At 37.5% G+C, this 13,185-nt stretch overlaps 1 long non-coding RNA gene across 1 annotated transcript in view; it reads right to left on the bottom strand.

Annotated features, from left to right (window-relative positions):
- The window catches only part of LOC106149708, a 50,130-nt gene that overhangs the window by 13,631 nt on the left and 23,314 nt on the right, over positions 1-13,185 (bottom strand). The window contains exon 3 of the long non-coding RNA XR_001236033.1: positions 6,672-6,748. This is a non-coding gene — a long non-coding RNA (uncharacterized LOC106149708). The remainder of the gene's footprint in view (positions 1-6,671; positions 6,749-13,185) is intronic.

The raw sequence follows: 13,185 nt of genomic DNA on the forward strand, positions 1-13,185 counted from the left end.
AAAGAACATTAGAGACAATATATAGTTTCTTTTTATTTTTGGTTTTTTTTCTGTTACTGGGAGCCGAACTCACCACTTTGTGCTTGCCAGGCAGGCGCTGTGCCGCTGAGCTACATCCCCAGCCCCCGTAGTTTCACTAGACAGGACTGTAGGAATTCACCAATGGTTGTTATACTGCAAATTGTTGTCACATAACTTGCTCAGATTACCAGATATAAGGATGCAAAATTGGTCTAAATACAAAAAAAACCTTTTAATCACTATCTGTTCCCCTCAACAAACCATGAGACACCAGTAGTACAGTTATGCCACCGATCCATATATATAATGCTTATTTTTTTAAAAGATATTTTTGTTATAGTAGTCTGAATGAACCAAGACAAGGAACTTGAAAATAACTATAATAAATATATAGGAAAATATGTATTTAATATGTAGAGCTGGGGTCTTTGAGAAGAATATTAATACTATAAAAAGAATTAAAATGAAGTTCTAGAACTGCAAAAATAAAAATCTGAAATGTGAAAAACAAAAGCATTAGAATGTATCACTCTAAGTTGGAGAAGACAGGTTCAGTGAGCTGGAAGACAGCCCAAGAGAAATCCTCCAAATGGAAGCACAAGGAAGGAGATGCTAAAAACAATTAAATGAGCTTTAGTGATTTGAGAGACAGTGTAAGTGGTTCTACCAATGAACAACAGGACCTCAAGTAGAGGAGGGGCAAGAGAATTGATCAGAAAATGGTATTTGAATTACTATTGGTTACATATTGTCTAAATTTTATCCTGCCAGAAAATAAAACAAAATAACAACAACCTCCACAATCCCTAGATCCAGAAAGTTCAACACACTTCCAACAGGATGAATACAAAGAAAATAACAGATAGGAACAGCAAAGTTAAACTTCTGAAAAACACACGAATAAACAGACAATCTGAAAAGCAACCAGAGATAGTTTTCATTAGCAACGGTTAAGGCCAGAAAATAACAGTACTAAAATATCAAAAGAGAGCACCTTGTAAATTTAAAACTCTATATTAACTGAAGGTACCATACAGAAATGAGGAGAAAAATAAAGATATTTTCAGATAAATAAACAGTAAGATGATACGTCATCAGAGGATACAGTTACAAAAACTGCAGATGCTCACTTTGGCAACACGTATATTAAAATTTGGATGTTATAGAGAAGATTAGCATGACCCCTGCTCAAAAATGACATACAAGTTCATAAAATGTTCCCTATATTTAGGTCAGGAGGGAGTGAGATGTTGTATTCAAGGTAGTGAAAGAGGAAAAAAGAAAACTGCCAATAAAGAAAACTCTACCCACAAGACTGCGCTTCAGAAATAAAGGAGGGATAAAGACTGTCCCAAGTAAACAAAAGCTGAGAGAGTTCATCACAAACAAACCTGTCTTACAAAGAATACCAAGGGGAGGGGCTGGGGATTTAGCTCAGCGGCAAAGCGCCTGCCTGGCAAGCGCAAGGTCGTGAGTTCGGTTCCTGGTACCGGAAAAAAACCAAAAAAAATAAAAAAATAAAAAAAAAGAATACCAAGGGGAGTTCTTCAACATGAAATAAAAGGAGCTAATTAATGACATAAAAACAAGTAAAATATAAAACTCAGTGATTAAAAATGAGTATGTAGTCATCTCTTTATATTGAGCCTTCAGTCCAGAATACTGTAATGATAATTTATGAATCACATATATCTTTAGTATGAAAATTAAAAGGCAAACTCTTAAAAGTAATAATTACAATAATTTGTTAAGGGACAATCATATAGCAAGGTATAAGTAGTGACATTAAAAACAGAAAATGTGCAGAAGAACAAAAGTAGTTTTTAATGTGATCAAAGTTAAGTTGTTATGAACTCAAAATGACCTGTGAAAACTGAAAGATGTTTTATGTAAGCTTCATGGTCCTCACAAATCCAAAACCCATCATAGATGCACACAAACAAAAGTAAAAACTCAAAGTATGGTACAGAAAACCATCTAATAACAAAGCAAGACAACAAGAAAGGTACAAAAGAAATATAAAACAAACAGAAAACAAAATGGCAATAGTAAGTCCTTACAAATCAATAATTAATTACCTTGAATCTAAATGGAGTAATTTCTCTAACCAGAAGATATAAAATGACTGAATGAATTTTAAAAAAGAAAAGCACGACTCAGTTGTATGCTGCTGCATTTGTCAGCTTTGTAACCACGACAAAACATCTGATCTAGTCAAGGTAGTAAATGGAAAGATTTATTTCAGCTCATAGTTGCAAAGGTTCCAGTCTATGGTGGCTTGGCCCTGTGGCTTTCAGGCCTCTTGCCCAGGCTCAGAATGTTTACAAAGTGAAGACCTCAACCCCCTGCTGAGTCACTTAGTTAAATTTCTAAACTTCTCAAGTTGACACAATGTATCAACCACTGCAGAAAGAATGTATTTTAATACAATAAAGGCCATATATGACAAGCCTACAACTAAGGTCATACACAGTAGTAAAAAGTCCGAATCTTTTCCTCTAACATCAAGAAGACAAGAATGTTCAGTCAATATAACACCAAAAGTCCTACACAAAGTAGTTAAACAAGAGGAATGAAAAAAAAAAACTCACTCCTGGGTGGATTAACTTAATACCTTATTTGGAGAAGTCCTTGAGTGGTTCCACCCTTCATGAGCACTCCTCTCCCTTCTTCTGATAAATACGGGCCACCCAGAAAAGGTCTTGGTCTTAGGCCTGAGAAAATCTTGAATTCTGTGAGAGAGCTTTGATCCTCCTAGAGCCCTGAAATCATTCCATTCATCTCTTTATATTTAGCCTTCACTGTATACTCGTTTGGGAGATTGTGGACCTGATCAGCCCTGAATAACTAAGGAACATTATTAACCTAATAAAAGAGGTTGGGATTTTTTGAGACAGGCCCCTGCTATATAGTTCAGGTTGGTCTTAAGCTCACTGTGTATCTCAAGCTGACCTCAAACTCTCAGCAATCCTCCTGTCTCAGCCTCCCAAGTGCTGGGATTACAGGCATGTGCCACCACTCCTGGTGACCAATGGCATTTTTTATAGAAATGACAACAATCCTAAAATTTGCATGGAACCACAAAGATATCAAGTAATTAAAACAATCTTGAGTGAAAAAATAAAAACCAAAAACCAAACACGAAAAAGACTCTCCACAAAACTGGAGACATCACATTACTTGATTTCAAAATATACTACAAAGCTACTGTCATCAAAACAGTATGCTACTGTGATGGAGCAGAAGGAAGAGTCCATAGATAAATTTATGTATTTCTGGTTAATTGATTTTTTATAAATATGCAAAGAATGCATAATGTGGGAAAGACAATCCCTTAAGAAATAGTATCAGGAAAACTGGGTATCTACAGTCAGAAAAATGAAATTGGACCTCTATTTCATTCCACACACAAAAACATAAACTCAAACTTATGAAAGGTTTAAGTGTAAGTCATGTAACTGTAAAAGTACTACAAGAAAACATAAGGGAAACACTCTACAGCATTGGTCTGGCTAATTATTTTATTTGGTATCACCCAAGAAGTACAGGTGACAAAACAAACATAAACAAACAGGATTACATCTACTAAACAGCTTCAGCTCAGTAAAGGAAACAGTCAACAGAATGAAGATACAGCCAGTGGAACAGTAGAAAATATTTGTAAACCATACAACTCCTAAGAGGTTACTATCCAAAACACATAAAGAACTTAATAGTAAAAAAAAAGTCAATAACAAAGGGGCAAAGGATCTAAACAGACATTTCTCAAAAGAAAAGCTATAATTTTCCCAAATGTAAATGGAAAAATGCTTAATATCACTTGTAAGGGAAATGCAAACCAAAACCACCATAAGATATCACCTCACGAGGTAGTATTTTCAAAAAGACAAAAAATAACAAGGATTGGCAAAGATATGGAGAAAAGGGAAACTTTGCACACTGTTGATGAAAATTTAAATTAACAAAACAATGGAAAACAGTTGGAAGTTCCTCAAAATCAAAAAGATAGATAGACACACAGATGACAGGTAGATAGCTGGGGTAATTGTACTGCTGATGTCTAGTGGTTTATTAAAAGGAACAGTTAATACTTAAATTTTTTGACCAATTTTGCATGCCCATATCTGGTAATCTGAACAACTAATTTGAAGACAATAATATGCAATATAACAACCATGGCTGAGTTCCTACCATCTCGTTTAGTGAAGCTGTGTATTGTTTCCAATTTTTTAAAATTATTTTTTATTCTCTTTAATGGCTTGATCAATCTTGCATTCTTATATCTGGTAATCTGAGCAACTTTGTTGAAGATAACAATATGTAGCATAACAACAACTGTTAATCCCTATCATTTTGTTTGAAACCTTGTATCACTGTTATTGTTTTTGCTTTGTTTTGTTTTTCTCTATGTTGTTGTTATTTTGTTATTATTTTCTGTATATTCTCCTTAAAATAAAAAAAAAAGTTAAAAATAGAGCTACCATATGATCTGGTAACTCCACTACTGAGTTTATATCCAAAGGAAATGAAGTACGTTGGAAACATCTGTATTCCCGTGTACACTGTAGCACTGTTCATAACAGCCAAGATACAGAATGAACCCAGAAGTCCATCAACAGATGAGAGAATAAAGAGAGTGGTATGCTTACACAATACTATTCAGCCTTGAAGAAGAAAGAAATGTTATTTGTGACACTTAGATTAACCTGGAGGACATATGTTAAGTGAAATAAGCCTGTTACAGTAAGATGAAATGCCATATTATCTCATTTATATGGGGAATTTAAAAAAGATGGACTCATAGAAACAGATAAAGTGGTGGCTACCAGGGACTAAAGTGGGAATGAAGTTGGAGAGATGTTGGTCAATAAATATGAAATTTCACTGAGTGGGAGGAATAAATCCAAAACATATATTGGAAAAGATGGTGATTATAATTAATAAATATATTATACATTTGAACATCTTTAGAAAACTAGATTTTTGAATGTTCTTACAATAAACAAAAGATATATATTTGAGGTAATGCATATGTTAATCAGCTTGATACATCCCTTTCACAATATCTACATATTTCAAAACATCATGTTTGACACTATAAATATATACAATTTCATTAGAAAATAAATAATTTGCTTTTTAAAAAAGTAGTGTTAATAAGTTTTTTAGGGTCAAGAAAATGAGACCATATGGAAATTTACCTACAGGCAGTAATATAGGGCACTGGAAATTACAATTATGTGGGAATACTATGGTTTGAATGCTGAATGTCCCTCAAAAGGTCCATGTGTTAAAAGTGTGTCCCAAAAGCAATGGAACCTGAAGAGAGGTGAGTCCGGTGGGAGTCCTTAGGTCATTGGGGCCACATCCTTGAATGTTCTCATGCGATTCCTTGCTAGTTCCAGTAGGACAATTGTTACAGTAGCTACAGTTTGGCTCCTACTTCTTTCTCTGTCTTTGCTCTGGCTTAGGATGTAGCCATTTGCTCCTATACGTGCTGCTGTCATGATGTTCCACCACCCGCTGTGCTCACCAGAGACCATGCAAGTGGGGACACTGGATCTCGGACTTTGCACTAATAAAAGGGTGACATAAATAAACCCTTGTTTGTTATGTCAGCTGCCTCAAGTGGTTCATTGTAATAAAACAAAGCTGAATAATGCAATCACCAAAAGTAATTCTGTACAAAAAAGATAATCTTTTCAACAAATGATGCTGAAACAACTGACAGTTCATACCAAGAAAACTGAGCAAAAACTCCCACTTCATACAACATACAAAAGTTAATTGGAGAGGAGAATAGACCTAACTAACACAACTAAAACTATAAGGTTCTAGAAAAAATAGGTGAGAATATTTTTGCATCTTAGCAAAATTTCTTAGACAAGATTCCCCAAAAATGGATACGCTGGGCTTCCTATAATTTGAAACTTTTATTCTTTAAAAAATAGCAACAGTAAAATGAAGAGGCAAGCCACAGCCTGCTAAAAGTATTTGCCATGTCTTAAATCTGATAAAGAACTTTTACCCAAAATATATAAATCTTACAATTCAGTAGTAAAAAGACAGACTATCCAATAATAAATAAGAAAACATTTGCACAGACATCACAAATGAAGATACATGAGTGGCCGTGAAGCGTGTGCGTGTGTGTGCAAGCACATGCACACAGAGATGTTCGACATCATTTAGTCATTAGCGAGGTGCAAACCAAAGCCACAACAATAGCTGGCAATATTGAGGGTTGGTGTGGATGTACGGCCGTGTCAACTCACTTATATGGTGAGAGTGAGAATGTAAACTTTACAACTACTTTGGAAAAGTATTTGAATGTCCTTACAAAGATAAACATATGCATTCTCTATGATCCAGCAATTCTACTAAGTATTTAAACATATGTTCACACAAAGATTTGTGTGAGAATATTCATAGCAGCTGTATTTATAATAGCACTAAACTGGAATTAGCTCAATTGTCCATCAATAGGTGAATGGAGAACCGGATCATAAATATTAATAAAAAATTCTACTCAAAAATAAATAGAAGAAACTATGGGCATGTGGGGCAACATGGATAAATCTGAAAATCATTCTACTGAATGACAGGGCTTGTCAAATATATAAGTACAAGTCAGAAGCAATGCCACATACCTGTAATCTCGGCTACTCAGGAGGCTAAAAGAGGAGGATCACAATTTCCAGGCCAGGCTCAGCAACGCAGAGAGACCCTGTTTCAAAAAATAAAAAAATAAAAAGTGTGGAGATGTAATTCAGTGGTAGAGCTTCCTTGGATTCAACCTCCACTACCACAAATGAACAAGTGAAAAATAAGTAACTAAGCTCGGGTGTTAGAAACCCAAACATTGGCTACATTTAGGAGAGACAGACTGAGACAGGTTCTCCAGAGAATCGGAACTGAGAGCATCTATAAAATTACAGGAGGTGATTTAATAGAATGACCCACATAGTCAGAAGTAAAGTAGTCCCACAGTGGACGTTTACAGGCTTGAGAGCAAGGAAAACTAGTACCTGCGCAGTCCCAGAATTAGGAAGCTTCAAAACAAGAGAGGCCAGCGATGCAGTCCCAGCCCACGGCTGAAGTTCTGAAAGTGCCCCAAAGAGCCCCTTGTGCAAATCCTCATTCAGAGGCTAGTGAGGCTGGATTCTCATGTCCATGGGTGACAGCAGCGGCAGCAAGAACACAAACACTCGATAAGGACTGGACAAGCAAAAGCCAGCTTTTCCTCTGCTCACGTTTTCATTCCAGGTACCACCTGAATTCAGGATGTGTCTTCCCTGCTTGGTTCCCTGGCCCACATGCAAATCTCTAGAAAGACTCTCACAGGCACACTCAGAAGTGTGCTCTACCAATTTTCTGGGAGATCCTCAATCCAGTCAAGTCGGCAACAAAAATTAACATCACACAGAACACGAGGGAAATTTGCAGTGATATATCTTATCCTATACTGAGGCGGTGGTTAGACATGCTGGCTTGATTTCCTGGAGCTGATGTAACAAAATACCACAAACTGAGTATCTCAAAACAACAGAAACGTATTGTCTTATTTCTGGAGACTGGAAGTCCAAAAGCAAAGCATTAGCAGGACTGGTTCCTTTTGAGTACTCTGAGAATCTGTCCCATGACTCTCCTAGCTTCTGGGGAAAGCCAGCAATCCTTGGCATTCTAATCTTCACCTCCATGTTCACAAGGATTGTCTCTGCATGCAAATTTCCCTGTTATAAGGACACCACACAGGATTAGGACTCACTCTAATGGTCTGATCTTGGACTCCATTTTTATATGATGTCCCAGGGACTAGGATTTCAACATAGCTTTTATGGAGTAAGGGTACAATTGAACCAGAACACATGAATATATATTTGTGAAAACTGAATTTATGAGAGAAAAATCTATGACCTTAGTTTGGTGATGAGTTTTTAGATATAATACTGAAAAACATGATCCATGAAATAAAAAATTGATAAGCTGGGTTTTATTAAAATTAAAAACTTCTGCTCAGTAAAAGATAGGTTCAGAGAACGAAAAAACAAACCATAGACAGGGAGGAAATATTAGAAAAACACACATCTGATAAATGATTAGTATCCAAAATAACAAAGGACTCTGGAACCTGACAATTAGAAGACACACAACTCAAGAATGTGCAAAAGATCTAAACAGACTTCACCCAAGATGATACAGGTAACAAATAAGCACATGAAACGACAACATCTTATGTCATTCAAGTGTTACAAATTAAAATAATAACAGCCAGGGATATAGCTCAGTGGCACAGCACCTGCCTGGAGAACATGAGGTCCTGAGTTCAATTCCTGGTATAAATAAATAAATAAATAATAACAAAGTATCATTACATATCTTATTAAATAGCTAAACTTTTAAAAACTGTCCATTCCAATTGCTGATAAGGAGGCAGGGCAATAGCAGCTCTCATTTATTGATGGTGGGAATATCAAATGGAACAACCTCTTTGGAAAATTTGCAAAGGTAAATATAGTCTTGGGGATCATCCACCAATTATGCTGTTATGTAGTTTTCTTTGCTCACTTGAAAACTTATGTCCATACTAAAACCCCCACACAAATGCTTATAGCAGCTTTATTTAGAGTCATCTCAGCCTAGAAACGATCAAGAGGTCCCTATAGACGGATGGGTAAGTTAACGTAGTACTTCCCTGTAATGGAATATTTCTTATCAATAAAAAGACTTGAGCTATCGAGGCATGAAAAGATATGAGGGAGTCTTGAATGTAGATTACTAAGTGAAAGGATCCATCTGAAAGAGTAGATACTGTATGATTCCAGTTACACGACATTCTGGAGAAGAAAAACTATAGCAAGGGTAAAAAGGAAGTAAGTGTTTGCCAGGGATTTGTGGGGAGGGTTGAATAGGTAGAGCACAGGGAAGTTTGGGGGGGAGCGTAACAGAAGTATTCTATATGATATTGTAATGGTAGGTACATGATACTATGCATTTATCAAGATCCAACTTTATAGCACAAAGAATGAATCTTAATGTACCCAAATATAAAAAAGTCTGAGTGTTCAAGGTCTAGGACGAAATGTGACAAAGCAATCATTTTTATTACTTATGTATCAAACAACATTCATGAGGAAAGCTCTGCTTTAAGTAATTTTGGACATGAGCGGAGTTTGTAGAACAAAAGGTTAAAAAGCAGTAAATAAGCAGTACATACTCCAGTTCATAAACTTGTTTCCCATGAGGCATGGGGTGAAAATTCTGATAGTGCTAAGCATGGATACTGGGATTGAATAGTTAATAAAGTGGATGGTGGATGGTAGGAGTTGAGTTTCTCATTGTTGGAAGGGAAAGTTTCAAATAAGCAATGGGAGATGGCCAGAAAGATCCATGTGGTGATGGATTACAGCTGAAGACATGAGCAAGAAGTCATGTGTAGCTTAATACAGATACAGAGGGTTATGTATAGAAATAGTTTTAGGTATGTACATACACATGAATTAGTGTACATATGTTTATTTCCTGTTTACATCCAAACAGATGCTTTGTTCCTAAGACCATTTCTCAACAAGAAGAAGCAGGTCTCATTGGAGAACAAGTTGATTGTAGGACTGTGGCAGAAAATGTACATAATGGTCCTGGAGTATCATGTAGGGCCAGAGTATAAAGAAGTGTTCAAAAGCACAATGGTGGCAGTATGTCAGGCTGACATGGAGTCAACTGGTTTCCATGAGCATCAGTGTCTATAAAGATCTCTGACAGTGCTTGAGCCATATTACTTAGCATTTTTTTAAAGGTTGCATATTAGTTTGCTTGGGCTTCTATAACAAAATGCAGTACTATGTACTGGATGGCTTGAACAACAGAACTTTATTTTCTTACCATTCTGGAGGTTAGAAAGTCCAGGTCAAGGTCTGGCAGGATTTGATTTCTGGTGAGGGATCTCTCCCTGGCTCGCAGATGGTCACTTTGTCCTTATATGGCCTTTGCTTAGTGCTTGCATACATAGATAGAAAGAGAGACCTCTCTTTCTCTCTTACAAGGCCTCTAACTTTATTAAATTAGGGACCCACCTTTATGATTTCATGGAACCTTAATTACTTCCTAACTACCTGTGTCCAAATAGAGTCCCTCTGAGATCAGGGCTTCACTGTGTGAATTTTGGGAGGGATGCAATTCAGTCCACAGCAGGCAGTGTAAGATATGGAATAAAATAACTTGGAACTCTTATTCTAGCTTTATCACAAACTATGCTGGGAAAATCTCTCAAGTTCCTCAATTTTTTTCATTTTCAAAAATTGAGGTATTATTTTTATCCAATAAAATTCACACGTTTTAAAATACTGTTAAGTGAGCTTTTTAAAAAATAATCTTTTTATTTTAGAACAGTTTTAGTTTTACAGAAAAATTGCAAAGATAGTACAGAGAGTTCCCATATACCCAGTACCCGGTTTCCTCCATCAGTAACATCTTAAGTTACTACGATACATTTAATGAGTTATTACCAATACATTCAAGACTCCTGGTCTATGTTGTAGAAATTTCTCATTGGGATTTCTGATGGTTCTCCCATATTTAGCATGTGATTATGAGCTTGGGGGAGCATATATGAGTTTGGGCAGAGAAGAAGAGCCATTTTCACATCTTATCAAAGGTCTATGCAGTCAACATGACGTCACTGCTGCTGTCAACCTTCACCACCTGGGTGAAGCTGTGTTCATCAGGGTTCACCACTCAGACTTACTCTCCTGCCTCTCGGTCCTCTTCCCACAGGCTTTGGAATGAAGTCACTACGCAGAGTCCACATGTAAGGAGTGCGGAGCTACACTTTGCTTTCCTTGAGGAAGAAAGAGCTACAGAAGTTATTTGGAGTTCTTCAGTGTCACTGCGGGCATTTCTTTCTTCTCTAGTCATTCAATATTTTATCTGTAGGGACTAGCAGACGTTTTTGGGGGGGTACTGGATGTTGAACTCGGGACCTTTTGCTTGCCAGACAGGTACTCTGCTGCTAAGCTATATCCCCAGCACAATTTGTTTTGTTTTGGGGGGTTACAAGTAAATTTTTTTGTAATTTTGGTTCCAGTCTTTTTTTTTTTGGTTTTTCTCCGGTACCGGGAACCGAACTCACGACCTTGCGCTTGCCAGGCAGGCGCTTTTGCCGCTGAGCTAAATCCCCAGCCCCTTCCAGTCTTATTTTGACATGTCTCTTATGCTGTCTCTGTCTCTGTCTGTGTGTCTGTGTGTCTCTGTCTGTATCCATGTCTGTGTCTCTGTGTTTCTGTCTGTCTGTGTGTCTGTGTGTCTGTGTGTCTCTGTCTGGTCTCTGTGTCTGTCTGTCTGTCTGTCTGTCTCTCTCTTTCTCTCTCTCTCCCTCTTCACTTTCTATTACTACAAGATGTCCTGGGCTCACTTGCACACCATATCTTTCCTCCACCAACCCTAGAGTCAGACATTTCTCCAAGAATCTCTCATTCTGTTTCTTGGAGAATAGTACTCAGAAACCAAGATCTGGACACTAATGTGCTTTTTGCTACTGAAGAATCACAGCTGTTAGACCTTCTTAGAGGACAGAGGTACAGAACATGTGTGTATATACTCACCCATGCACACTCACATATTTACATTCATTCTTATCTGAACAGGCAAGCAAACATGTGAATTTATACTGATATTTTTGAATTTAATCCGACACCACAGGAGTAATTCTAGCATGTCTCTCTTGCTTATTTGTAACTTCTTTCTCTAATAGTAAGAAACTTGGCTCTCATTTGCAGCTTTCCTTGTATTATTTTTATAAATTAGCATTTTGTATAAGTTTTATTTGAAGCTAAACAATAAAAACAACTTCACACTTAAATAAATTTTTAAAATCACTCTCCTGTACTATGCATAAATAAACGCTCTTTTTTCTCCATGATCTTTGAAGATGCAGGGATGGGAGGAAAATGAAGCTTTGCCTTGTCTTTGGCCAACGAGTGAAGTGAATTGGATTAATTTATCCTACATTCAGTAAGTATTATTGAATGTTGAGGCCACCCTCTTATATACTGGGAAGCACCCCTAATACAAAGGATGCAGCCATGTGTAAGGCAGAAAGTTCTCTGGTGGGGCTTATCTTCTAGAAAGAGCGACTGATAACAAACAGGTCTGTAGACAGAGTAAGTTCAGATGGAGACAAGAAGAAAAAATAAAATATGATAAATGGGGTGTGATGTGGGGGAAGAAAGGGGTAATGTAGGGATGGTGAGAAAAAGGTGGTGAACTTTGAGTGGAGGCCTGAAGGGTGAGAATGAGCCAGAGATTTTAGACCCAGTATGAGAGAGTTGTTGGCAGAGGGGCTGGACTTAAAGCAGGAACAAGCTTGGCTCATTAGAGGGACACAAGGCCAGCGGACCTGGAACAGAGGGGAAGAGGAGAGTGGTACCAGCTAAGGCTGCACAGGGAATAGGCATATAGGGTCTTATGAACCAGAGAGGGGATCTGGATTATGCTTGTTGGGAAATGGGAAGTCATGGGAAATGTTTATACAAAGATTAGGTTCATATAGGGTGATGTAGCTTAGGTCCCACTGACCAGCAGAGAAGTTTAGATGAGGAATGAGGGTGATACTGAACCAGGCCCGAAGCATTTGGCTGTCAAAGGTTTTATCCCACTTCTACAATGTAGAGCTTAAGCGCCCCTCACAGGTCCGTGTATTGATGGCCTAGTCCCCAGCCTATGACACTATCAGGAAGTAGTGGAAACTTCAAGAGTTAGAGCCCAGTGGAAGGAATTCAGGTCACTGGGAGCATACACTTGATGAGGATACTGTCATCCCAACCTCTTTCTGTTTTTCTCTTTGCTTCCTAACGGCTATGAGTTGAATGATTACACTCTACCACACACTCTCTACCACGATGTGCTGCTTAGCCAAGGTCCCAAAACAGCCAGGGACTGAAACCTCCAAACTGTGAGCCATAATAAAACTCTTCTTTTTAAGTTGACCATCTCAGGTATTTTGTTACAGTAATGGGAGCTGTGTACACACTGCCTTAGCTGAGATGAGCTGATAGACTGGTTTATGGGGCACTGGATTTCAGGGTGGGTCCCAAGGTGTACAAGTTTATAACAATTTCCTGCTCTAAAAGCTGTGACTATAGAGATGGAGGGAGGGAATAAAAAAGA

Source organism: Chinchilla lanigera, unplaced genomic scaffold (genome assembly GCF_000276665.1).
Source record: "Chinchilla lanigera isolate Chin_1 unplaced genomic scaffold, ChiLan1.0 scaffold00051, whole genome shotgun sequence".
Classification (NCBI taxonomy): domain Eukaryota; kingdom Metazoa; phylum Chordata; class Mammalia; order Rodentia; family Chinchillidae; genus Chinchilla; species Chinchilla lanigera.